This window comes from Sebastes umbrosus, chromosome 23 (assembly GCF_015220745.1).
Source record: "Sebastes umbrosus isolate fSebUmb1 chromosome 23, fSebUmb1.pri, whole genome shotgun sequence".
NCBI lineage: Eukaryota > Metazoa > Chordata > Actinopteri > Perciformes > Sebastidae > Sebastes > Sebastes umbrosus.
The window spans coordinates 5,477,533-5,503,856 of record NC_051291.1 but is presented as its reverse complement, the minus strand read 5'-3'; the positions used below and the strand labels follow the sequence as shown (position 1 = coordinate 5,503,856).

General features: G+C 41.3%; 1 protein-coding gene across 4 annotated transcripts in view; it reads left to right on the top strand.

Moving 5' to 3' along the window:
- Nucleotides 1-12,356: 12,356 nt before the first annotated feature.
- LOC119483041 (zinc finger protein 2 homolog) overlaps nucleotides 12,357-26,324 on the top strand; it is a 40,744-nt gene continuing 26,776 nt past the window's right edge. For 2 of the 4 annotated variants that reach the window (XR_005205597.1, XM_037761051.1), the window contains exons 1-2: nucleotides 12,357-12,413; nucleotides 20,611-20,719. The gene's annotated coding sequence lies outside the window, so the exon portion shown is untranslated. Of the gene's footprint in view, nucleotides 12,414-15,611; nucleotides 15,921-20,610; nucleotides 20,720-26,324 lie in introns of those variants that run through there. The other 2 variants (XM_037761053.1, XM_037761052.1) reach the window with 2 other exon arrangements.

Genomic DNA, 26,324 nt, shown 5'->3' with positions numbered 1-26,324 from the left:
CATGACCTCCTTTTGCAGAACGGAGAGGACAATGAATGCATCTCCACGCTTGTTTATGTGATATTAAGAAAACCAAGAAGACAAATGAAAGAGTGGATATGCAGAAAACAATTTTGGAAAGACATAATCGAGCCAATTAGGACTGCAACTAACAATTATTTTCATTGTCGACTATTCTGTAGATTATTTTCCTGATTAAATGATTAGTTGTTTGGTATATAAAAGGTCAGAAAATGGTGAAAAATGACGATCAATGATGCCGAGATGGCGTCTTCAAATGTCTTGTTTTGTCCACAACAAATTTACTGTCACAGAGGACGAAATAAATCAGAAAATATTCACATTTAAGAAGCTGGAATCAGAGAATTTAAATGTTTTTTTCCTCAATGAAAATGACTCAAACCGAAAACTCCATTATGACTATAGTAGGCGATTAATTTAATGTTTTTTAGTTTAATAGTAATCAATTAATTGCTGCAGTTCTAAAGTAAATTTTAATCAAATCATAACAAATGTTATTTCAAGACACTTTTCAGGTGTGTAAAGGTCCCATATTGTAAAAAGTGAGATTTTCATGTCTTTCATACTATAAAGCAGGTTTAAGTACTTTATAAATACTGTTAAACTAACAAAACGCTCAATATACGGAGATATACACACAACCTGTATTCAGAAACTGCATTTGAAACAAGCCGTTAGGATTTGTGATGTTTCAGACAGAGGGTAAATACAGGTATATTCAGGCAGACAGTACGAGGAAAATAAAGTGGGTTTTTTTAACATTACAGCATGTAAACATGTTCTAGTAGAAACATAAAATACAAGTATGAACCTGAAAATGAGCACGATATGGGACCTTTAAATCAAATTTTGATGTTTTCAACCTGTGTTTTATTTATGGCTCTAAAAGTCTTCCATACCAAATTACTCAAACTGATTAATCGATAATCAAAATAGTTGTCGATTAATTTAATAGTTGACAACTAATTGGTTAATTGTTTCAGTTCTAAAGTCAATTTTATCAAATGTATCAATTTATTAAAGGCCCCATATTGTAAAAAGTGAGATTTTCAGGTCTTTTATATTATAAAGCAGATTTAAGTGCGATATAAATACTGTTAAACTATCAAAACGCTCAATATACGGAGAAAAACACAGCCTGTATTCAGAAATTGTGCGTTTGAAACAAGCCGTCAGGATTTCTGTCCCTTTGTGATGTCACAAATATACAATATTTAGACCATTACACGGTTTTAAACATAAACATTCTAAATGTGTCCCAGTTAATTTCTGTTGCAGTGTTTGTAAATAACATCAGCTGACAGGAAGTAAACATGGACCCAAACTGTTGCCTAGCAACACAATTCCATTGCAATTCCATTGCAAGTCCATTGCAATTCCGTTGAAATGCGCTAAAACGGAGTGTTTCAGACAGGGGGTGAATACAGGTATATTCAGGCAGACAATATGAGTAAAATAAAGGGTTTTTTTTAACATTACAGCATGTAAACATGTTCTAGTAGAAACACAAAATACAAGTATGAACCTGAAAATGAGCACGATATGGGACCTTTAATAGTTTAAAAGTAATCTATTAATTGTTGCAATGTCAATTTTACTCAAATCATAACAAATGTTATCTCAAGACACTTTTCAAGTGTTTAAATCAGATTTTCATGTTTTCCACATCTGTTTTATTTATGGCTCTAAAAGTCTTCCATACATCCCTCTGTCCTCCAAACCGAATTACTCAAACCGATTAATCAAAATAGTTGTCGTTTAATTTAATAGTTGACAACTAATTGATTAAAAGTCAATTTTATCAAATTCATAAATTTATTAAATCAAATTTTGTTTTCCCACCTGTGTTTTATTTTTGTCTCTAAAAGTCTTCCATAAATTCCCTCCACTCTGTGACACAATGTGGCACTGACTGCCTGCGTGTCGCCGAGAACAATTCAATCATCTCCATAACAACGTGTTAATTATGCTGAAGTCCACCTTCCCTTGCCCCTCCAATCAGAGGGCCAGCTGGGAGGCGTGGAGCCGAATCACGGCCTGTTAGACACCTGATAACCTAATTAAGCTCAACAAGGGACACATGAGGAAGAGAGGAGAGGAGAGAAGAGGAGAGAGGGGGTGAGTGATGAAATGTGTTCACATGTGCTACTCACAAACAAAAAAAGAAGATTATGTACTGTACTGCAGCAGTTTAAAAGCAAATCTTTAATTGATGCTCTCTAAAGGATGTTGAGGACTTTTTTAAAGGGTTAAAAACACAAAACCCCACTCAGTGCAGCCATTAAAACCCTGTCCCCATCTGGGTCCATATGTTCAGCAATCAACCCCCACAACTCTGTGAGCATAAAAACAGTTAAATGCACTCAGAGGAGATGATTTTTACGTGCTTTGCTAATTACCATAGCTCCACACACACACATAGGAAAAAAAGCCCCTTTGATGCAATAAAGAGGCAGGATGGGGGCAGATCCACAACTCCTACAGTAAGTGAAGGACTTCTCTGGGCGTTGTGAATTTTTCAGAGATGGCCTGGAGGTAAAAACCTGAGAAAAAAAGGGTTTATGTGTGAATAGTTGAAGAGCAAGAAAGGGGGGATTTTTTTTTTCCTTTATTGTCAGCAGTAGCAGCACGAGATGCTGGAGGAAGCAAATAGTGGCGAGACTCACAGATTAAATCACGCACCCTAAAGGTGAAGCCTGCTGTAGGAGTTGGCTCAGCTTAAAACTACAATAGTCCACACAAAAGCTATTTCATCACAATAGTTGAGACAAAAGGAGTGAAAAACTATCGCTGCCTTCGTCGTGTTTACAACATGGGAAGTTGTGTACACGAGGTGTTCAAGTGGTCGGTGTCCAGAGGCTAACAAGTGAAGAAAAACACGACTAAAATTACAACAAATAGAGTGCTCCGGGGATGACGCATTTTTGTGAGATTCGCCCTGGGTTCCCTCAAACAAAAAGTCAATGGGATTTTTCCATTGGGTTAAAATGTTAAAATCCCTTAAAGGAGCTGTTTGTAACTTCTTACACGTATAAATAAATCCGGGTCGGTGTCTCTTGCGCACTCACGTGTGGCTACGCTGTTCAAACTCAGACTCCAACACAAACTACACGGAAGCACCAAAACCACAAAGTTCTATCTAGTGAAGCCTGTCTGTTAAACAGTGTTGGTCGCGGTCGGAGGACGCGGGGGAGACCGTAGCTTTGGTCTCCAGGACCAGAGTCTCTGCTGTACTCTGCTCCTCTGCTCTTCTGCCTGCTTGCCTTCACTCAAACCAAACTCGTTCTCGCTCTCTCGCTCCACCTCTACACGTGCATGCGCGTACACTCCACACTGCAGGAGAGTTAGTAGCTCTGAGAATATCTAGTGAATGTACAGTGGACGTTTGTGTAGTAATAAATGCTGCAGCTCCTCCAGACCAACAGAGGTTTCCTGTGTCTTGTGAAGTGACGGGACTCCGCAGCGAGAAACGTTATCGTCTCCGACCAAAACTCCGGTGTCTCCCCTGTTTCCTCCGGCCGCGGTCGGGAGGCTGAAGCAGGAAAAGCCAACACTAGGATCAGCATTGATTCATGGAGAGACCTTCATCTGGTCAGCTAACATTACTGACAAGCAGCTGAAATATAGAGTGATATTGTGGTTTTAGCTGACGTGTGTCGCCTCACTGTGTTGAGCGATGCTTGTTCATGTCTATGTAGAGTGAGCACAAGCGCGTTCGCCATTTAAAGGCACCATATTACAATTACATTTGAATGCCACATGTGGATATATTCTCAATATGATTTCATTTGCTCCAACTTTTTCTTGCGTGTGAGCTCAGTGAAAAACTTGTGAATCATGTGCACTTATATGTTTGTTCCTCGCCGCGCATGCGTCGAGTCAACTGTGTGACTTTGAGCGCGGCCTTCTCTCTCTCTCTCTCTCTCTCTCTCTCTCTCTCTCTCTCTCTGCACCGGCTCAGTGAAATATGCAGTTTTCGACCGTGGGTGTTTGGAAATTGAGTGAAAACGATGTCACATTAATGATTTAAAGTCGGTAATAGGATGTGCTGTGACGCTGAGCCGCCAGCTAAGCTGAGTTTAAGGCTCCGGCGTTAATGTATTCATGAGGAGGGGGGATTATACAGAGACAAGAGCAGCTAGAGAGCTGAGTGCAGCAGAGCAGCCAGGGCCAACAGGCCTGCTAGATATTATATATATATAACTGCATTTATACTGCGGGAGCACACATCTCACAATGCAGGAGGAAGGACTAAACACACACATATATATAAACAGTATATTGTGGAGCTGCAGAGAGGAATTAAAAAGAAAGCAATATGATATTAGAATTAACTGTGTTGCGACATGTTTTAATTTTTTTTATTGATGCTTTGTGAATGAATTAATATAATTACATAAAGCTGCAGACATAATACATGAGACAATGCAGTTTAAACAGGACTGTTAGACTGCCGTTAATCAATAATCAGGTTGTGATGTGCAAAAATCAAAAGAGAACACAGTTTCAATACGGTTTTATTTAAAAAAAAATAAAATAAAATAAATAAAAAATCTAGGTTCTCTATTTTGAAAATACATAATTGTTGAGTTGAGTAGAGGAGCAAATAGAAAAAGCAAAAAAAAAGCTCACAACTGGATCAATTCAAGCCCAAAAAACTAGGGCTGGTTTAAGGAATAGGCCATATAGGTGGTTGCCTAGGGCGCCACCTTCTGGGGGGCGCTGGTTGCCCCCTAAAAAAAAACAATATAAATAAATAAATAAAAATAATAAAACTTAAAAAAAACAAACAATATAAATAAAAAAAATAATAGTAATAAAACTTAAAAAAACAATATAAATAAATAAATAAATAATAAAAATAATAATACTTAAAAAATAATGCCAGTGGGTGCCTTTAGTCATTTTCTGCATTTAGGCAACAAATGCACAAATAAATAGATAAAGAGAGAAATACTGCCGCACTTATTTGTTAATATAACTGTAAATTGTAGTGAAACACTTTATAAGCATACAATATGAGTGACCAATTGTTAAGTTATATTATAATAAATAGTTATTTATGAAGATAAAAATCGTAATTTATGTCTTAAATCTATTGTGATGTCTGATGTGTGTTGCAGTTTGCGGGGCTAGGGTTAGGGGGGCTACGAATCTGAATCTCACCTCGGGCACCAAAAGGGCTCAAGCCGGCCCTGCAAAAAAAACACATATTCTCACAAATCAGGTAGCAGTTTCTTATTCCTTCATCTTCTGTTTCTGGCAGCGCAGCTAATCCCCCCCGCCTAATGTATACACAAACTGCAGCATCATTAAAACAGAAAAACGCGATCGTAAAAGTCTCATAAAAATGATTTCAGCAAAGTACTTAAGCTGCGAAATTTTTCAAATATTTCATCAGTCGTCCCCGTTTCTCAATGATGCTAAAAAAAAAAGTGAGAAGAGGATCTCTGTGCCTGGCCATTAATATTAGGTGGCTGATGCATTAAGAGTCCATAAAATAATCCCATATCAGAAAGTGCCTGCACTCAAACCATAAAAATAAAGTAACACGATGCTGAGATGCAAAATAAAATAGAGATATGCAAGCATATGGTTTATTAAATATATATTTTTTATTTATCATTTCTGGCAGATGGCCACCCAGTTACTTTATTTCCCGTGATTTAAGTGTGAGTACTTTTTACACGTAGGATTAATGTGTGACAGTTCACATGTCGCACGTATCACATCATCACATGACAGCGCTGCTCAGTCCTTGTGTCTTAAATACAAACATGGCAGATTAATCGGTTGTATCTGGCATCTGTTGTTTCTGGAGGGGAAGAAGGGTTGACTCAACACGAAGCAAGAGCCTCGAGACGATTGGGGAGGGTTTTCGCGACAAACCAATGACCGCGCAGATATTAGCCTCATTTGCTTTCCTCGCCCGCAACTTCATGCACTTCCTTCAGTCAGGTTCCAATGAGCAAAGTAATCAGCGTGACACGAGGAAAACAATCACAAAGCGCCGTCAGTGTTTGAGCGACGGCCCTAATGTGACAGATCTGAGAGCGGCGGCGTGTGAGGGACAGGCGTGGCGCGCGGCGGAACAGCGAGGCCCGCGGGCTGATCCCCAATCAAGACTGGGAAACTGGCTCGACTCCCCTGACACGTCGCCCCTCTGCTCAGCCGCCACTCTCACATGAAAACACTCACCGGCGTCATCAGCGGCAGCAGCTGGCCTACTTTCACCCCTCTCTGTCTGTCTGTCTCCGTCAAAATGTATGGATTTGTTTATTTCCCTTCGTGTGTCGGCGTGTTCGGGCCGTGATTGTTTGTTTTTGTCTCTTTTTTCAATGACACGTGCCCACTTTATTCTCTCATTCATAAGCTTTCCTGTCCTGTTTGGTCTCATTCTTGACTCTCTTTTGTCCCTTTTCTTCACCTTTGACCTCAACGATGTGACTTTACGTCCTCTAGTTTAATAATAGGCTGCGGTCGAAAAAGTCCTTTTTCTCTTAGGGAGGTTCGTAACTGAGTGAAATGACCCGGAAGTATCTGAGTGGCAGCCATGATGAGAGCTGTTAGAACTCTCTAAATGCTAAGGAAAGGAGCTTCAATGCTTCCTTTCTTGCCTCCTTTAGCATAGGATACACCGGACCATCTTTTACCAAAGGAAAGGAGATAACGCCGCCCCACAATTCCTTGCGGCCGCAACTTTTAAACGATATGCTTATCATGCATTATATTTTCATTTACTAATTGGGATTCATGTCGATAAATATGAGTGGACAGTGAAAACCATTTATTTTCACTTTGTTTCTATTTATTTATTACAAATAAGTAAAAAACAAAACAAGAATAACAAATAAAATGAACAGTAAACATATAGCAAAACAAATAATCAACATAAATAAATATTACGTCCGAAAAGGAATAGGAAGAAATATACAACATGAGATAAAAAGTCATAATTATGATATAAAAAGTTATTATTTTGAGATATTTTCTTGTTATTAAGAGATTAAAAGTCATAATTTACAGATCTTTCTTGTAATTATGAGAAGAAATTGTAATTTTGAGATATTTTCTTGTTGTTAAGAGATAAAAAGTGATAATTTTGAGACCTTTTCTCGTAATTAGGAGATATTTTCTTGTAAGTTTTGTTATGAAAATCATTTAATGGTTCTACTCCTTCACCATAACTCAATATTTATGATATTCATCATTTGTGGTAGCCTATAGGTTATCAATCCAACCTTGGTAATGAAGTGATATTTTTCACCGTTTGTCCCCAATAGGTCAGATAATCTTTTATTATACGCTGATAAAGTGTTCCAGCAGCAGAAGGACCTGCGGTATCTCTCTTTCACACACTGTGGGTGAAGCAGTCTGTCACTGAAGGACCTATTTGAAAACAAACTTTTGTAGTCCATCTTCAGAACATTGTAGTTTCACCACGGCAGACAATAACGTCAATAACATCCACCGCCGTCGCATCATAATTACGGAGCCTATAGTGTAAGTGCTGTCGGATTCTCTTAACACCACGGTTGTCTTTTCCTAAATCCTTATGAATTCTCCTTCACACCTTTCCTTGATGGAGTTTTCCATCGAGGTCAAGGAAAAGTGGTTTGGAAAAGACCTTAGGACGCCCTAGTGTCATCGGAAACATCCTAAAATACATATTTGCAAAACTTTTTGTGATTTGGATAATGATCCAAGCCCGTTTTTTCCCATTTATCATATTCTATCTATCACTAAAGTGGTAAAAGGATAGACGTTTATATAATTATCAAAACAGAATCGTGATAGAACAGATAATAATCATCAGATATGTAGAACGTGTAGGAGGGCCAGTCACTCAAGAGCCACATAACTTTTCACGGCAAACTTGAAAAACATGATGTCGTTCGCTGAACAGCAGTATCAAAGCGAGATAAAGAAGCCCGTGGGCGCTTTAACGTCATCCCGTGAAATATATATTTTTTTGAAACAAGAAAAAAATAATAAAAAAAAAAAAAACCTGTAAAACTGTTATTTTCTCTCCCCATCAACACCCTAATGCACACATGCAAATATTATGCTAATGGTATGTTAATTGGTGGAGTAGCTGCAAAGCAGCCCTGCTGTTCAAATGACTGGTGAGAAAATAGGTGGGGTCAGTCGCAAGCTGTAAAAGCAGCTCCAACACAAATAAACAAAACCCTCGGGGATTAACAGAACAAGGGCCAGTGATAAACGGATGAGAAGAGAGACAGGGAATACAACAGGCTGCAAGCGAGGGGGACAAGGGAATCAGCTCAGGGATATGGAAATACGACGGAGCGGAGAGGACAAGGGTAGGAAAGGAATGAGAGGGGGAAAGAAGGGTTTATGAGGGAGACACGGGGATTAAAAGGGGACACGGTAAAGGGAATAAGAAACAGGACAGAGGTAAAACAAATAAGAGTAAAGAGGGCTGAACATTAAAAGGAAAGGGATATAGCAATACATAAGGTGAAAGGAATTATGTATAAGAAGGGAGACTAGAGGACAGACGGGTTAAGCAGATCAGCATGGAGGAAAAGGGTAAGAGAAACAGGCAAAGTGGCTTCTAGTTTTCAAGAGTAAAAGGAAAAAGAAATGAATGTAAGTAAGGCAGAATGAATACGAGAGCAGGTTAAAGCAGAGAGACCATGAAGAGTACGGGCATGTATGTAAAGGTCATCATCGTGTTGTCTGAGTCAGTGCTACAAGCTCCCGATAAGGAGACTACCTACTTGCCGTCTTTCACAACTTTTACATATGTGATCGGGAAGGAGGCTACGAATGTTTCCGTAGACAAACAGGGTTTTATGAATGAAAGTGAACCCATTCATCCTCACTTAGGATGACGAAAGAATATGTTTGTATGGGACAATGTGGGACACGTTACCAAGGCTGAGAAGTAGTCTATGATATAACGTCTATCTAACTTAAATAATAAACATTTCTATTCTGCCCCTTTATCTTGTAACATCTCTATGCTTTGCCCGAATGCATCCAAAGATCGGCACATCTCTTTTTGAAAAATAAGTGCCAGATTTCACAAAAGACTCTGAAAATCAGCCTTCCACCGTCTTACAAATACTTATAAGTAGTTTCACAGTCTTTGTTGTAGCTGCTTTTCCATTTCGTTGTGGTAGTTTACAACATATTCCGCCTAAATCTGCATAGACATTGAATCATTTTTAAAAATCTAGTTGCTAGTTTCTCAAGATCGCCTCTAAAGGGGCTCTATGTTAACAGTGACACCTGTAGCTGTTAAGTCAACGACAGTCAGCGTCCTGTCTTCGCACTGGCTCTGCTATTCTTCAAAATGACCTACTCCACTCCCACATTAGTTTTCCCCCAACATCGGTCACATTGCTGTTTTCAAGACGGGCTTTACTAGATATAACTTCGTTTTTTTGTGCTTCCGTGTTGGAGTCTGAGTTGTGGTCGGGGCTGGTTGTTTTATTGGCGTTAAGCGGACTCCATTTCTAACCGAACGTTAGCTATTGTTGCACACATTTAGCCCTGGTGCGGAGCTGAAATTAAAGGCACTCGTGAGTGCGTTTGACGTCACATCCGTTGGATTTTTTCCCGTAAAAACGTCCCGCATTCTTCACATTGAAAGCAGTCTACAGGGCGATAGATGAAACAAGAAAGTCGCGGAAGATCTCATTTTTTAGGTTACAACCTGTTCACACATTGGCAATAAAAAACGGTTAAAACATACATGTAAAAATGTACATACTGTCCCTTTAAGGATTGTGAAAGTTAAAGTGTGCAAAGATATGAATAAGCTCTTCTACGCGATTATCTAGAGATTCATGAAGTCTGTTTTCTAGCAGGAATTCTCCTCTCCGTTCCCCATGTTGCACCATATAATTGTTTGGAGTATTGAGAGTTGTGAAACATTACAGTACGAACACACCCTAAATAAATAAGGCACCCCTATCGTTTTCTTATGAATCTGTCAGGGGCTTTCTAGCGCCAGGCCTCCAGTGCCTCTGGTCTTTTCCTGTGTGTAGCGTAATGCGTAAGAGCTCAGCGGGCCCTGGCAGCAACAACGCTATTTGGAAACTGTCAGCGTCCGCCCCATGCCAACCAGCCACAAGATATCCCCCCCCCCACCACCACCACCACCACCCCCTCTTCCCTCCTGAAAAACATCCCCTCTGGAACCCCAATGGCTGCCAGTTTCTCAGACAGCCCACCGCTGACCCCTTCAGGCCAGGAAACTGTCGTCCAGCCAAGGAGCCAAAGAGCCCAGGGGCCTCGATTTCCCCCTCTGCCCCCCTCCCCTCCAGACTCTAAGATGGCTGTGTTGGCTGCTTATTCAAGCCTGGGAAAGAAAAGGCAGAGAGACATAGAGAAAGAGCGAGGACGGGGGGGGAGAAAGAAAGAAAGAGAGCGCTCGAGTTTGCATTTTTAATTCGATCGCCTCGTCACTTCATTTTCGCTCCAAGATTAAAGAGCCCACTTACTCCTCTCTCTTTGCTTTGGACTTTTTTTAATATGACAAGGATTTCCCCGGCATGCGTGCTCTCCAGACGGCGCTGCAGACGCCACAAGCCATGCAGCAGACAGCCATGTGTCCTGACAGTTGACTTTGAATCCGAGTCGAGATTAACTTGATTTTGACAGCTTTGTTTTTTCGGTGTATTTTTTGAAGAAGAGGTTGCGAAAGGTTGCGGCGCAAAAGACACGCTGCCCTCTCGGTTGTCGTCACGTATTTGTCCCCTCCTCCCACCCTTCACCCTGCTTTTGTGTCCTCTCTCATTGCAGCCAAATATGACCAGTTGGCTCCGTCTCCACTGCCTCTGGGGCCTGTGTGGAATTGTTAAGACTTTTCGATTGGGACAAATCAGGACAATCCAGCCGAGAGAGAGAGGGAGAAAAAAAAAAAAACACAGACAGGAAGAGACGTGATAGCAGAGGGATTGTCGGTTTAAAGTTTAAACTTGGGACAGCTGTTGTATCGTGAGTGTAAGAGGGATTTCCTGGACGGAGGTGTCCTAATGGCTCGGTGTTAATATGAATTCATAGACGGCCCATTAGCGGCCTTCACTAACCCACCTCCTCCTCCTCCTCTTCTTCCGTCCCCACCATAATGGCCCTGGCTCGGGCCGCTAGTCTGCATGTAGCGGATATAGCCTGGATTTATTCCGATGTTCCCAGGGATTACACCCTCAGTGAGCTGTGTATTATGAGTAGATTTAGGCCCATAACTCCTGAAGATAAGGGGGGATTGGGGCGATTGTTTAAACGGCATGTGTTAGCCATCATCGCCGGGACACGAGGCCGGCAGTATGTGTGTGTGTGTGTGTGTGTGTGTGTGAGAGAAAGATTCAGGGAAATAAACTGTTCTGAGCATCGGCGTTCATTGAAATTCTGATCTCAGTCAACATATGAAACACTATTCTGAAATGCTTTAAATGAATTCAAATGAATGCCTTATGTAACTGAAATGCTTTTTGGATAATGAAAAGCTTTTGGTTGCATTAATCAAAAAGGGAAATTCCGACGATTATGCACAATCGCTGGAATTTATTTTCACATCTGAGTCTGAGTTTTTTATTCCAACCACTTTATATAAAAGAGAAAATAATTGCAAAATAATAGATTAATAATAGAAGCAAATTGTGGTTCTTTTTTTAGAAGAAAAATAAGTTTGTTTGAAAGATTAAAGCGGCAGTATGCAAAATATTTTTGGCATCATTGGGCAACAATTCCATAATAACCTTTCAGCATATTGCAATTCAAGTGAAAACTACACTTCTGCTCCTCCTCATGGCTCTGTTTTCAGGATTTAGAAAATCTAGCCCGTGACGGGAGACTTTGACCAATCACAGGTCATTTCATTGAGAGAGAGCGTTCCTATTGGCTGTTCATTCAACAAAGGCAGCTGTCAATCACTCGCCAACTCTGATCAAACGGTCAAACTAGGCAGCGCTGATCAAATATGAATCAATATTCTGTTACTGTAATGCATATTTCTCGCCTCAGATGTTCTTGTAGTGAACTGTTTAGCTGTAAAATGAGAAAGTTTGCTCCGGCTGGTGGGCGGCGGTGCTTGGTATTTCCTCAACTTGATCTCAACATGGTGGCCGGGTCACAATCTTTCTCATTTTACAGCTAAACAGTACACTACAAGATGTTTCTGAAAACATTTAATGCGAGAAATATGCATTACAGTAACAGAATATTGATTGATATTTGATCAGCGCTGCCTAGTTTGACCGTTTGATCGGAGTTTGCGAGTGATTGACAGCTGCTCAGAGACGGCAAGGCTCCAGCTCGGCTCTGATTGGTTGTTTTTCTCTGGTCTGTGAATCTTGCAGATGCCGTTAGGAGCACCGGAGGACACCAGAGGACACCGGAGGACACCAGAGGACACAGAGGTACAGTACATGTACATCATATTTGCTCCAACTTGCCTACTTCAGCTTTAATAATGATTTGGAACCATATGTCTGAGTGTTTTGGAGTCTGACCCAATCCGTCTGAATCCTAGTCAGCTTCAAGAGACTGTTATGAGTCTTATAAGACTTATAACAAAAGCTCTTTTTACGATGATAAATTGTACCACAGTAAAACAGTAAAAACAACTGTTTTGAGCCAGAGAACACAGCGAACCCAAAGCGAGACATCCAGTCTTTCCCGATGTCCCGTCGGGTCTATAGGACATAAATTTGGAGCTCCGACATGCTGCTGCTCAACACATGTGTGAGCTCTGGTATTGTGGTAGGGAGCACAGTGTGGCTGAGCAGCCCTGCGGCGAGGCTCTTTACAAGGCCTCGGGGACAGGCGAGAGACCACACTGACCACAAAACACAGCTCCATAAACACTGTCAGACTTTCAGCAGAGGACGGAGCCAAGGACTGGAGGTCTGCGGCATAACTTCACTGACAATGATGAAGTCATGATGAAGCCTTTTTACACCGCTGTTAGTCCGTGACAATCATATCAAGGCGTTCAAAGTTGCATTAGAAAGATTTTATGTGTCATTGGTTTGAGATTCTCACCTGATATGTTGGACAGGACAGGTATACAGAACGTTTTAGGTTATCTGTGAATGCACTTAATGCATCTCCAGCGATGTCTGCAGAAAGTATACACTGCTACATATACTTTAAAGTTGCACTAGGGCATTTTGCACTTAGGTGGCCCCCGAAATGGAAGCAGGGGATTATCTTTTTGACAATTTGAGGGATTAATTACCCAGAAACTACATGCTGGGATGTCAATAAACTTTATGTTTTGTTTAACTACATTTTCTACTCCGGTCAAAACAAACTGAAACTCAGGAATTCCAGCTGGGAATTTTTTTAAACCCTGTATAAACCTGGAAAATTTCAGAAGCCCCTTCAAGAAAGAAAGAAAACTTGTATTGTTTTCCTCGAGGTGAATAGCAAAATATTGATTTGTGATTGGTTGAAAATGTCATAAATACTTAAATCAGTGATCTTTAAACGGCTGTCGGCGGTGGTGAAAAAGCACAGATTGTCCTCACATTGAAGTTTGCTAGCTCAAAAAAGTTTTTATTGATGCAACATCATGGTCTTTGTCAGACAAACATCCAATATCTGTAATATTGAATATAATTGATCATTCATTTTTTTTTCAAAACTATGTTTTAATCTTACAGCCTTAAGTGTTGAAACAATTATTGTTAGCCAACCCATTTCTGATAAGTCATGTTTTATAAAAAGTGGTAACTAATCGTTTATTTATGGTTACTTTAAAATGTATATAATATAATAAAAGACCGGAAATACATTCATACTGCAGTTACAGCAATGAACGTATATTGCAAAGAAGTGAAAGTCAATTGTTCGTTCCGTTGCAACATCAGTGCCCAGCAGCAAAGAAATGCTTCCGCCATTTTGGACTGAAGGCGATTACCGGACGCCAGTAAAACTTCCGCCTCAAAAGTGGCGTTCAAAAGTAAAACAAAATGATTTATATTCTATTGTCATAAATACAGAAATGGCCTGTGTTGAGCAATACAATTTTTTAAATATAATAAGCGTTTTCAGTCCAAAATGGCGGCACCAGCTGTTGTCAAAAACACACCGTTGTTTCGTCTCTGTACTTCTTTGCTTAGTTAGGATGCCTCAAAGTCAATAAAGGAAATAAAAGTGAAAAGAGGAGAAGAGAAATGAATCAATCAACGCCATAGTAGGCCTATAAGAGCAGGGTTTGTATGGTTATATTAAATTTAAATTTTAAATAGTTCTTTAATTGTAATGTTATAACTTTGAGGGCTAACTTTGGAGTTGTCAGGTTGTGATTAGTCCCTTTGGTAGGTGTACACCCTCCTCCAGCATAATCTTCTTTAAAAAAAGGGGAAAAAAGTGTGACAATTTGCTATAAATTGGGAGAAATGCGTGAGAATTGTGACCCCGGGAGGAAAATCAATAGGGTTGGCAAGTATGTGAGAAACTTTGTTCTAATAAATATACTTCTACTTGAGTAAAATGCCGTCCATGTACAGTAACAGTCCCAATCAGTAGTAATAATGTTCTCTCTCCTTCCGTGCCAATCAATCAGTCTTGAAATGAAGCAGCGGTCCAGTGAGCTTTTCCCCTCAGCATTGTGCCAAGCTGTCATTTAACAGACAGAAGTATGCCGGCTCTAAAATGTTCCAATAAATAAACATTACTGTGCAAGAGGACAGCTCTTTCTGTTTGCGTGTGTGTGTGTGCTGGTGAAGTGTGTGTTGCCAGATCTGCAGCCTACATCCAGACAGCGACAGACAGACATTATGTGGCTGTGTCACACACAGAGAGAGAGGGAGCAGGGAGAGAACGAACATCTCTGCTTGTTATTCAGCTTATGGATTATGTTCTGTTTAAATGACATCTCTTCAGCTCTGCAAAAACAACTTTAAAGCCCCCTTTTTTTTTTTTTTTTTTTTTTTTTTTTTTATCACGTAACATATTTCATCAAAGTTCTTCCAAAAATAAATGCGGTCACAATGAACACGCTCAGAGGCCTTTGCCGAAATTGAGCTGGACGCGAACCAACGGACAGGAAGTCGACTAATCCTCTCTCGCCGGGGGTCAGAGGTTTACTTCCTGCTTTTTTTTTAAAGTCGAAGAGGAAAAGTTGACAGCTGAAAAATATCATTGTCAAATTTTGCTTTTTCATGTGACAATTGTTTTGCTTTCAACTTTGCTATTTTTTTCTCTCTCATGTGCACACTCACAGAAAATGCCCCAGACGAGTGTAATTGGTGTGTAGGGACGGTTTGCCGCAAATAACTGTAATTACCAGAAATGACTTGTTTCATGAAAACAGTCACATGTGTCATTTTCTGTTTGAGTGCGGGGGTCAGATGTCTGTGGAACTTTGGGTTGCAGCACTTTGCAACTCATTTTTAACACATTAAAGCTCATTGTTTTCAGTCACGCCGCCGTTGCCGCTGAACTCTTCACACGCTGGTGTGAAATGAACTTCTGAGTGTTTTTTTGCCGCCGCAAAAGCTGGTAGAAAGAGGGGTCAGCAGCCCCCTTTGATAATGATAATGCATAAAACACACGCGAGCATACGGATACACATAACGAGCATGCGGGGGGGGGGGGGGGACAACAAGCGTGCACGCAGAAGCACTTGTCAACAGAGAGGCGTAAACACACACAAAACTCGCTCATCGTTTCAGTCGTTGCCCTTTGAAGTCCTCAAATATCATGAAGCATTTACAATCTAATTATGTGCGTTTCTTTTTTTTTTATTCCTCCACACTCTGTTCTCCCCCCTCCGATCCCAGCTGTGAATTGAGAGGGGGAGAAAGAAAAAAAAAAAAAACAGGAAAAAGAGCGAAAGCATAAAGATGAGACCGCACGGAGAGAAACAAACATGGAGAGAGGAAGGCATGGAGGAAGAGGATGTGTGTTGACAGTTGGTATGTCCGCCACTCTTTGGGTCATTAAGAAAGAGAAATACACCCGCAATACATGCCCCCTCCTTGGGAAGTTGATCTAGAAGCTGCAGGGGATCTTGAAGCAGGACCAGCATTCATCACCCAAACCAACCTGTCCAACAAACCCCTCCAGGGTTGAGGGCCAACTGGGATAAGGAACGCCTCTGAACACCCGTCGAAGCTCCACGAGCATGACTGGCGGGGTTGTTTTTAATTCAACTATGTGAATTTATGTGCAACTAAAAAAAAGCAGCCCCAGGCTTGCGGAGGCCTCTCTCCGGCCACGTCTGACTTTTGCGGTAAATAAATCTAAAACCGTCTTCTCACCGAGAGCCATAAAGAAATCAAAGACAAACTCTCACTCGGAGGGAACAAATTAGTAAAAGGCAATCTGGGGAACAAGCTGTAAGTGTCGTGTGTGTGTTAGGACAACTGCTCCCTGTGTGTGAACGCGTGTGTCTGCTGTCGCCGCTCAAACAGTTTGAAGTGATACAGTTTTATTTTGCGACGGTACGTGTGTGTCTGCATAACAAGAACATAATCTATAGGAGGGTGCAAGGTGTGTGTCTGCGTATGTGGGCGGGCGACGGCTTGTGCCTCGAGTTTGTGTGTGTTTTTTTTTTTTTCTGTGAATGTTAAGAAGGGAAAGCAAATACATTTAAAGAATATATGTGTGTGTGTGTGTGTCGGATGTGTCCCCGTTTCTGTGCTTGGTTTCTTCCCTGTTTCCGCCCTCCGCAAATCTCGGTCGGTGGCGGCGGCGGCGGTGACATTTGGGAGCAATTTTTAAGTGCGCCTGCAAAGGTTGTCAAGGGATTAATCTCATCTCACGCTGGGGCGCAGAAAAAAACGGCTTCCTCCAAGAATTAAACACAATTTACCCATCAAGACGAGTCTTTCAGGACGGGAGACAAGCATAAATAATATCTCCTCGGTCCAGATTCGCTAATTTACAAGCTTAGCATCTCCAAATGTTATTAGCGGGAATGACGAGGTTACCAGAAGGCGCTGTAGGGAATGATTTGTTATCCGGGCAAGCAGCAGCTGCAGCAAAAAAAGGCGCATGTTGGAGCGCTGGGATAGAAAAGACAGACATACCTGACACCCACTGCCTCACCCCTCCCTCACCCCCCTCCCATCCGCTGCCACTACGACACCCGGGACTGCACACACCTCAGGCTGGCAGATAGTGAACTTGGCATCTCTCGAGCTAATGTTCTTTTCCACTCCTCTCATTCTCATTTGCTTTCAGTCTCCCCTTTCTCCCTCTCTCTTATTGCCATTTATTTTCTCTGTTTTCCCTCGGTTCCTCTCCCTCTGTATCACTCTTTCTCTCCCACTTACTCTTGAGGCTTGAAACATCAAATAGAACATTTGGGCAACCGTTGTCATCTTGGCAAGTGTTGAAGTAGCTCTCGTCTGCAATGTAAAAAAAAAAAGAGAGAGAGAGAAGGAAGTTAGTTTTTTTAGATATTCAGCCGCTCTCAACATATCAGTCAAAGCGAATACAGATGTCTCTATGCCTCGTCCAAAAAATATGTTTGTTTCTTCTAAAGATCTATATCGCCATCTTTGCTCGGGCGCCGTCAATCACCGAGCCGCCTCTGAGTTCTCTGGCCAAGTTTAGCAGAATTCCCCGTGATTAACTTTGTAAATAACCAGGTGCCTCCTGAATTTGGATGCTGCACCTTTTTTTTCTAAGCTGACAAGGGAGCTAACACCCTCAATCTGACGTCGCCGTTGTGCGAGATGGATCGCTCGCGCCGTGCGTGCCTTTTGTGCATGCGTGTAGGTGTGCATGTATGAGTGTGTGTGTGTGTCTAAGGGAGAGTATTTTGATCTGTGCTGGCTGTTTATCTTGCTGAAACAGGAGTCTCCCGTCACTCCAGCCCCTTTCTGATCCTGACAGATGAGTTCAACCCCAGCCTGCAGCCTCCGAGGGGAAGAGAGGAGAAGGAGAGAGAGAAAAGGAAAGGAAAGGAGGAGGGAGGGGGGGGGAGGTTAAGAGAAAGAAACAGATGGATATAGGAAACAGAAATAGGAGAGAAAGTGAGCGAAAGAAAGAAGCACACATAGAGATGGAGAAAGAGAAGAAGTCAGACAGAAAAGGGAGAGGACTGGAGGAGAGAAGAGAGGGCGCTTAGCTTCACCTGCCAGTCTGTGTTAGCGAGGATGAGCCAGAGTTCTCTGCTTCTGGAAGCTTAGTGTCAAAGGTGGGACTGCAGGGCTCTGTCTGACGTTTATGTGTGTGTGTGTGTACTGTATATATGTGTGTGTGTGTGGGCATGTGTCTTCGTGCCCAGTAGGGGTTCCCCCGCACGTTCCCACTTCTCGCCTCTCCACCGCTCCTGCCATCACTCAGGGGTTGGGGGGTGTATACAGTGGTGTGGACGGGTAATGTGGCAGGCATCTCCTCAGACAACCAAAACAGAGGACCCTGATCTCTGCCAGACTAATTGGATGATACATCTGTGTCTTGTTTTTGATTTTTTTTTTTTAAACTACATTTAAAAATTATTTTCTGGGTCATGTTGTGTAGATAAACGGGTATTTCTGCTGTTAAAATAGGTCTAAAATAATAAATAAAAAGATTGCTTCACCATTATTTGAATAAAAAACAGAGTTTAAATGTGCTGTACTTTCAGCTGCACTGATCAGCTCAAACCAACAGTCTCGACGTTATGAAATACTATATTCACATGATTAATATTTTATATGCGAGCGCCGGGGATTAGTCGTCACTTTTTTTTCGAGTGTGGGTAGATGTTCCACTCAGGCGTCAACCTCATTCCACCCAATATTCACATGCCACATTAGCACCATATTTGGTCAACGGTGATGTAATTGGTCAGATGTCACAAAGCTCTTCAAATACCTCGTCCAAATACATCATGTTTGACACACGGGAAAGAGTACCTATGGATGTTCTACATTACGCACACATTAGTAAAATATAATCTTTTCACTTTTATGTTCAATCCATAGTGAAACAAAATTACTTGTATTTTTTATTTAGTAGCACGAACCCATTAAAATTTGTAATTCCCTTTGGTGGAAGTGTTCTCTGGTTCGGCCTAAACACAAATGTGAAGAAAATTTCAAAATCGGTCAAACTGTTTGGCTGAAAAGTAAGATTTACCATATCATACTATATCTAGTTTTTACAATAGACTCCATTATATTTTAGGAAAAAAACTATGTCCAAAGACTAGATACAGTTTGCTGTTTAGCGAATTGTTTAGGTCTAATTTTTAGAGGTCGACCAATTAATCGTTTTGGCTGATTAAAGCCTTCAACGTATTATTAGGGTTAGGGTTAGAAAATGTGGGTTAAACCTTCGCGGTCCCAGGAACAAACTTCGGTCTCACGGGAAGACGTATAAATATCACGACATTACACGTGTCATGAGTACTCATTTTAACCTTTTCACATGTCATTTGTATGCCACTTTTCACATGTCATTTGTGTGCCATGTTAACGTCCGGAGTTAGGTTCAGGCAAGAAAAACAGTTGGTGTAAGGGAAAACGTCATGGTAGGGCTTAAAATAAGTAAGTAAACAAAGTACAGAAACAATGTAACACAACTACAGAAAACCTGTAACACACGTCAATAAAAAACATGACAATGGTCCCGTTACAAACATCACTAAAGTAACTTACAAAACAAAATACCGGTCAATAACGAACTCTCTCGAATGCGAGTCTCCTGGTTAAAAGTCCGCTGTTTGTTGTTGATTTTCAGTTCCAGATTTATTTATTTATTTATTTACTTATTACTCTTATTACTTTGAGTTTGATGTCAGTTACTTATATAGTTTGTATTAAGTCAAAGATTGTTCATTTCCGACAGTGTTGATTTTTGGTTTTGTGGGGGCTATTGGCTTTTTCCTGCTCCAATTTTTTTTTATTGTTATATCAGACTTTAAAAATCAACTAATTTTATCTTTCATGTGTTTTAATGTTTTATGTAAAGTGCTTTTAATTACCTTGTTGCTGAAATGTGCTGTATAGATAAACTTGCCTTGCCTTACAATTCGTATCCTTTAACTTATGTTCAATTCTAGCATTGTAATATTAACAAAATTCGATTTTTTTATTTTTTCTTGTGCCAAAACAAAGTTGAGAGTCGACTTCTTTTTCCAGCCCTAAGTAGCATCTTCAGGTATTTCTTTCATGCTGCATAAAACCCGAACAACCTCCATCAATAGCCTGTAAGTAGTCTGAGCGGTGAAACCTGGGTCAAAAAAAATGCCTTCGAAACACTCAGCGCTCTCCTCCTTCCTGCTTGTTCAGCTCATTTCTTTGAGTGCATGATAATAACTGAAGGCTACTGAGATGAGCATATCAACATTTGTATGAATTCACTCAGATACTCAGTGGCTGGACATTAAGAGGATACAGTCCAGAGAGACTATAGTAAGAAAATCAACCTGAAAGTACAGACTTAAATCGAAGGCGACAAAAATGGGATTTTGAAAAGAGAAGTGGACGCCTGTGTCGTTGTTAATATAAAAAAATATTGATTATAGCTGCTTTAAGGATTAGATAAATCATTGTTTTATTCTATGCATGCATAGGATAGGAAAAAACATGATGAAACATGTTTAATCTATTGTTACCATGACGTCTGTGTCCTCTTCTTCGCATTCAATTGCTCTCAACTTCCTCCTAGATTTAAGCGTGTGACATGTGAGTTAACTGGTGGGTTGTAACCTGAGAGGGGGTTCACCTGGCACTCGACAACAATGGACCCGGGGAAATCCAGCTGTCCTTCTGTGTAGGTGAGCACGCTTTACCATGAATAGAAGGCCTATAAGGCTCCAGCAAGGATATTCTATACATCCTAATCCTTGTGATGCAATTTTTTCTTTTCACTTTCTTCCGGATACTGGAGCCCTATTAGTGTTGCCTTGTTATTTCACCTATTATCCACCACTCTGACCTCATACGTATGCATTCAGTTAGCCCAGAAAGACCGAATGAATCACTGTTGGATGAAGAAAAATCTAATTCACACCTCTGAGCCCCCGGTGTGTCCATTCCTGCCTACAATGTGCTGCTAGCTCAGTTCTGCCCTATTAAACCTTAAACCCCCTCACACTTTTACCATCTAATTCTTCTCTTTTTCTTTTATCAGCTTCCGTTTGTGCCTCTATTTTGTCATTGTTTCATGCTAAGGTCTGATATCTGATAGTGTTACTAGCTGTATTCCAAGATCAATACGTTTTCTCTACTTGCTATTTGAATTTGAAGTCATCGTGATTTCGAAAATTCAGATTACAGCGCACACACACAGAGGGAATACTGGAATTATAGTTAGCGCCACTGAGCAATCCATAAAATGAGTAAAATGTGTTCAGTTGAAACACTTTCGCTCTTTAGCTATCAAAATTAATTAACGCCAAAAAACTCACCGAGTGAAGCTGCCCTAACCATGACCGACCCAACCATCTCTCCAATGACTTATACTTTCCAGACCCCATTAACCTGTTACTCAATTTAACAGATCTGTGTTCCCCGTCACACAGATACTCCTAAATCATAACGTATGACTTTGCAACATATTCTCATTCCCTGTCACATACTTACGCTTTGTCAGACCCCTCGGCGTCACTTTTTGGTTGCGGTAAATGCATGCGTAATGTTGTGAATTAAACACAAACACTTGCTTAGGTTTAGGCAGCAAAACCACTTAGTTAGGTTTAGGAAAAAACAACATGGTTGGGCTTAAAATTACTACGTTTTTAAAGTGAAAATGTGACTGGACGTTGGGAACATGGGACATGAATGAACAGCTGATTGTAAAGTGAAAGTGGAACGTAACGCACGAGACATGAACATTAAAAACAGTCATAGTAGTCCAGAAAAACACAATTTTAGAATACGTAAAAATAACACAGCAAAAAAACGTCATGGTTTTTGCCCCAAACTGCATGTGATTATCATAAAGTGGGCATGAATGTAAAGGGGAGACTCGTGGGTACCCATAGAACCCATTTACATTCACATATCTAGAGGTCAGAGGTCAAGGGGACCCCTTTGAAAATGGCCATGACAGTTTTTCCTCGCCAAAAGCATTTGGAACATTATTTAGCCTCTTTCGCAACAAGCTAGTGTGATGGTTGTGGTGGTTGGTACCGATGGATTCATCAGGTTTTCTAGTTTTATATGATGCCAGTATCTTCACTCTAGCTTTAAAACTGAGCCCGCTACAAACCTAAAATTGCAAAATGCGTGAAAGAAATTAGTGGGGTTAAAACGAATTTGCGTTTTTATCGCATTAACTTTGACAGCCCTAGTTGTTACAAATGCTAATGTGGTTTTCACTTCTGTTACAGGACTTGGAAGTTCCAGTTTCGCTGTAGCTTCCTATCATTGACATACTGACACAGACCAGTTGCTGGTACAAAATTCAACAAAATAAAGTGTGTGTAGCCAGACTTGAAAGCTCGTAGGTCACAGGTTGGCGTTTACTTAACATGACCATGACCATACATATTTTTTTGCAAAAAAAAGTGGCTCTACTTTTGCTTTTCACCCCATTACACTCCTCCCTTACCTTTCTCACAGCTCCCAGCCCCCTAATTGAACCACACCACCACCTTCTCAAACCCTCACCTGCCCCGCCGATTGACGCCTCGCCCCTCCGACGACCCCCCGCCGCCACCTCTCCAAGAAGTCATTTCATACCTCTGCCGGTTCCTCGCCCACGCAGGCCTCTTCCTCGCGCGCTTCCCTCCGCCAAGTCACAGGGCGGCCCCCGCCGATCTCCCTAGTGCACACACACACACACACCCCAGCCGTCACCACCTCTGCAGCGCCGGGGCCATCTGTAAAGTCTCGACACGGCGGTGCGGCAAGCCAAGTCACCTTGCTGTTACACAACTACTTTTACAACCTGGGCTCCACATGCACACCTTCAACACAGTCCGAAACAATGTGTGCCTTTGTGTGTGTTTGTGTGTGGAGGTAGGAGGCTACATGTGTGTAGGTGTGAAAGTGTGTGAAGGGGATATTGTAGCAGGAGAGCGCAAACACAGGGGGCCAATGTGATTCCAGCCCGTCTATTGAACTGGTGTAATTGGGAGCACGACTGACAGCGTAGCAACTGGAAGGCTATATGTCAGACCAACTGCTTTTAGTGCCATCTCTCCTTCCCTTTTCTCCCTCCTTCACACACACACATGCACTCTTTCATCCTCCATCATCGCTTTACATCGCCCGTTCTCACCTCCAACCCCCTCCATCCACGTGTCTCTCCTGAATGGGATGGAGGCTCATTCTTCTCGCAGCCGAACATCCGCGCCGAGACTCAGCCGAGAGGCCTTAAAAGAATGCACCGTATGCAGCGAAGGGGTCGGTAACCCTTCGCCCCGACCCGACCCGCCCCGAGACGAGGAAAAACAGCAGGTCTTTGTGACGGCTTGTGAGCAGGATCTGAAGTTTCTCCCACTCAGCGACGCAGCCAGACCTTGACTCCGACCCCTCGTTGTATCCGGCGCCACGAAAATGGGAGCCGTAAATGCAGAATAGTTTTCATTGAAAAGGACGCGGCGGAGAAAGATGTTGATCGGCAAATAGGCCAAATTGTCTGAAAACACCCCACCTGCAAGGTGTTTGTTCGCATTCTCGCATTCTGTTATTGTATCAGAGTGCTCGCTTTCTTGGAAAGTGCCGATAATGCTACAGGCCTGTAAAAATTAGACCTTTCGGAGAGGTAGCTCAGCGATGCTTACCGCCCAATCCACTTAGATACGCTGCCCCTGAGTCTTTCTACCTGTTTCTTTTCTTCTTTCTTGTTTACCTTAAATGCCTCTTTCACTCTCTAACTCAAATCTGCCTCGGTTTGTAATGTTTTTTCTCCGTCGCCGCTCTCTTTCTGTTTCTCTTTCTCTCAGATCTGTGACAGATAGAAAAAGAGGACCACGGGGTCACGGAGCGGAGGCTGTGAAAATCTCACCACACTTTTAATGACTTTTAATGAGATTCATAAAACATGCTCGAAACTTGCAGAAAAAGGGAGAGAGAGGGAGAAGGAAACAGAGGGAGGGACTGCGAGCGAGAGACGGGAGAGAAAGCAGCACCGCCCGCCACCAAGCTGACAGCGAGCAGGCTTGACATTTGGCCTCTCGTAATTAGGGAAGTGCCAGATTCCGTCCCACTAAATCTCAGCTCAAAATCATTATTCTCGACGGTGTTGACTCCGCAATGTCCGACCCGCTTAAGCCCTCCTCGGTGCTTTTTTGTCCCCCCACCTCCTCCTCCTTTCTCCCCCCCCGCCCCCGTAAATATCGCAGCCAAAATTACATTACAGTTTTGCGCTTGCCTCCCCCTTAATTGCTTGCCCTCCAAACACAATCTGCTTTGGCAATACATAAGATGGTATGTGAGTTAACAGCGACAGTGAGTTGGCAGCGAGGCAGCTGAGCGGCGGTCTGTGAAAAAAGGGAGCACTAAGACGAGGAGATAAAGTGTGGAGGAGAGCTGGAGAGGAGCTGATCACACACAGACAAGCTGGGGAGCAGCAGACAGATGCCATGAGAGCACGGCTGTCATCCGCACAGCCAGGATGGAGGGAGGAGAGGCCGGGATTGAAGAGAGAGAGAGATGGAGGGAAAGAAGAGAGGCACGGGGAGTAGGAAGGAAAGGAGAGAGGGAGGTTGAAAGCAGCAGAGGAGGCTACTGTAATGGGGGGGGATTGTAATCAGGTGTGGGTTGAAAGAATACGATGAAGGGAAGGAGAGAAAAAGAGGAAGAAACTTTTAAAGAATTTTAAAATAAGGCGAAAGTACAGGAAAGTAAATTTGGCTGAGGAAGTGCGTCTCTTTCTGTGTTTTCTCTCGCAGAACGCTTAATAAATGACACTTTACTTAGAGTGGACAAGCAGTACATACGTCATGATATTCTGTTGTAAACTTTGTATACCATTAATATACTGACATTAAATTAAAAAAAAAGAATAGAATAAAATATGCAGTCGCCCAAATATGCAAAAAATGTGAGGAGAGAAATGACTCCTCCACCTCCTGAAAATGCTGAGGATTGAGAGGAATCATGTGTAAAGTTTTTCCATACTGAGTTTGGTTTATAGTTTTACTTTGAGCCTTTTATGTAGTTATGTAGTGTTAATTACTGTATATAGATTGCAACAACATTACATTCTCGAGATCATCTCAATGTGGCGTCATTTAGGTGTTTATGTTTCAAGTTTTTTCTTCAATATTCTCAGGTTTCATCGCCTGCTCTCTCTCTCTCTCTCTCTCTCTCTCTCTCTCTCTCTCTCGCTGTATATTGTATATTGATAATAATATGATGTGTTGCTAAATGTAAATACAAACTATATATTGAAGAGGGAAAAAAAAACAAAAACAAAGACTAACACATGTATCTGTACTTTTCTAAACTAAACCAGTCCCCCAATATGCAGAATCTCACTTTACTGCTAAAGTTATCGTACACACAGTAGACACAATTAATTAAATCTGTACATTTGATTATGATTTATCATCAAACTCTTTGAGTTTTCTTACGACAACTTTCACCAGTCATTAATCTGAATATTAATTTCTATTAATTAAATCAATCAATTTGAATCAAATCAATTAAAACAGCAGCTATGAAAAGCGATACAATGTTTCACCAAATAATAATAAAATAAAAATAATAAAATTAATAAAGAAATAATAATAAAATTAAAATAATAAAATGAATAAATAAATAATTAATAAAAAAGAATAATATCAATCATCTTTAGACCTAAATAAACACACTAACTGTACATTATTTTGCCCTTTAACCTCTCGATAACCACTGTGTTCCCGAGGAGATCGTAATTAAATCTTACAGCACAACTGCTATGGTGAAGAATAGAAGAAGAAGAACATTTATTATACTTCTCAAACAGGAACATAATAGCTAGAACATAAGACAAAAAGAAAGACAGGAAATTATGAAAGTGAAGTTTCATATTGTAGAAAGCGTGTGGTGTTTGAGCAAGAGAGCATACACTACTACTAATACAGTCTGTCTATTATAACTGTGATCATAATTCCTTCATCTGAACTGCAACACTTGTATAATATAGTGCGTGCGTTTCATTTCTCCATCTTCATCCAGCATCTGTTAAATCCAGAGGATCCAGTCAGTGTCATCTTTAAAAAAAGAAAAAAGAAAATATGATTTGTTTTAAGCCTTTGCAGTCAATCATTTATTATAAAAATACACACACATACATAACCACAAGCTAAACCCCCGCCAGCATGCACCATCATCTCATCACACACACACACACACACACATACAAAAAGCATCGCCACAAGCTCCCTTCCTTTTTTCCTCCCCACTTTATGAGAAGTTTAGACAAAGTTCCCTCCTTAACACTCGGAG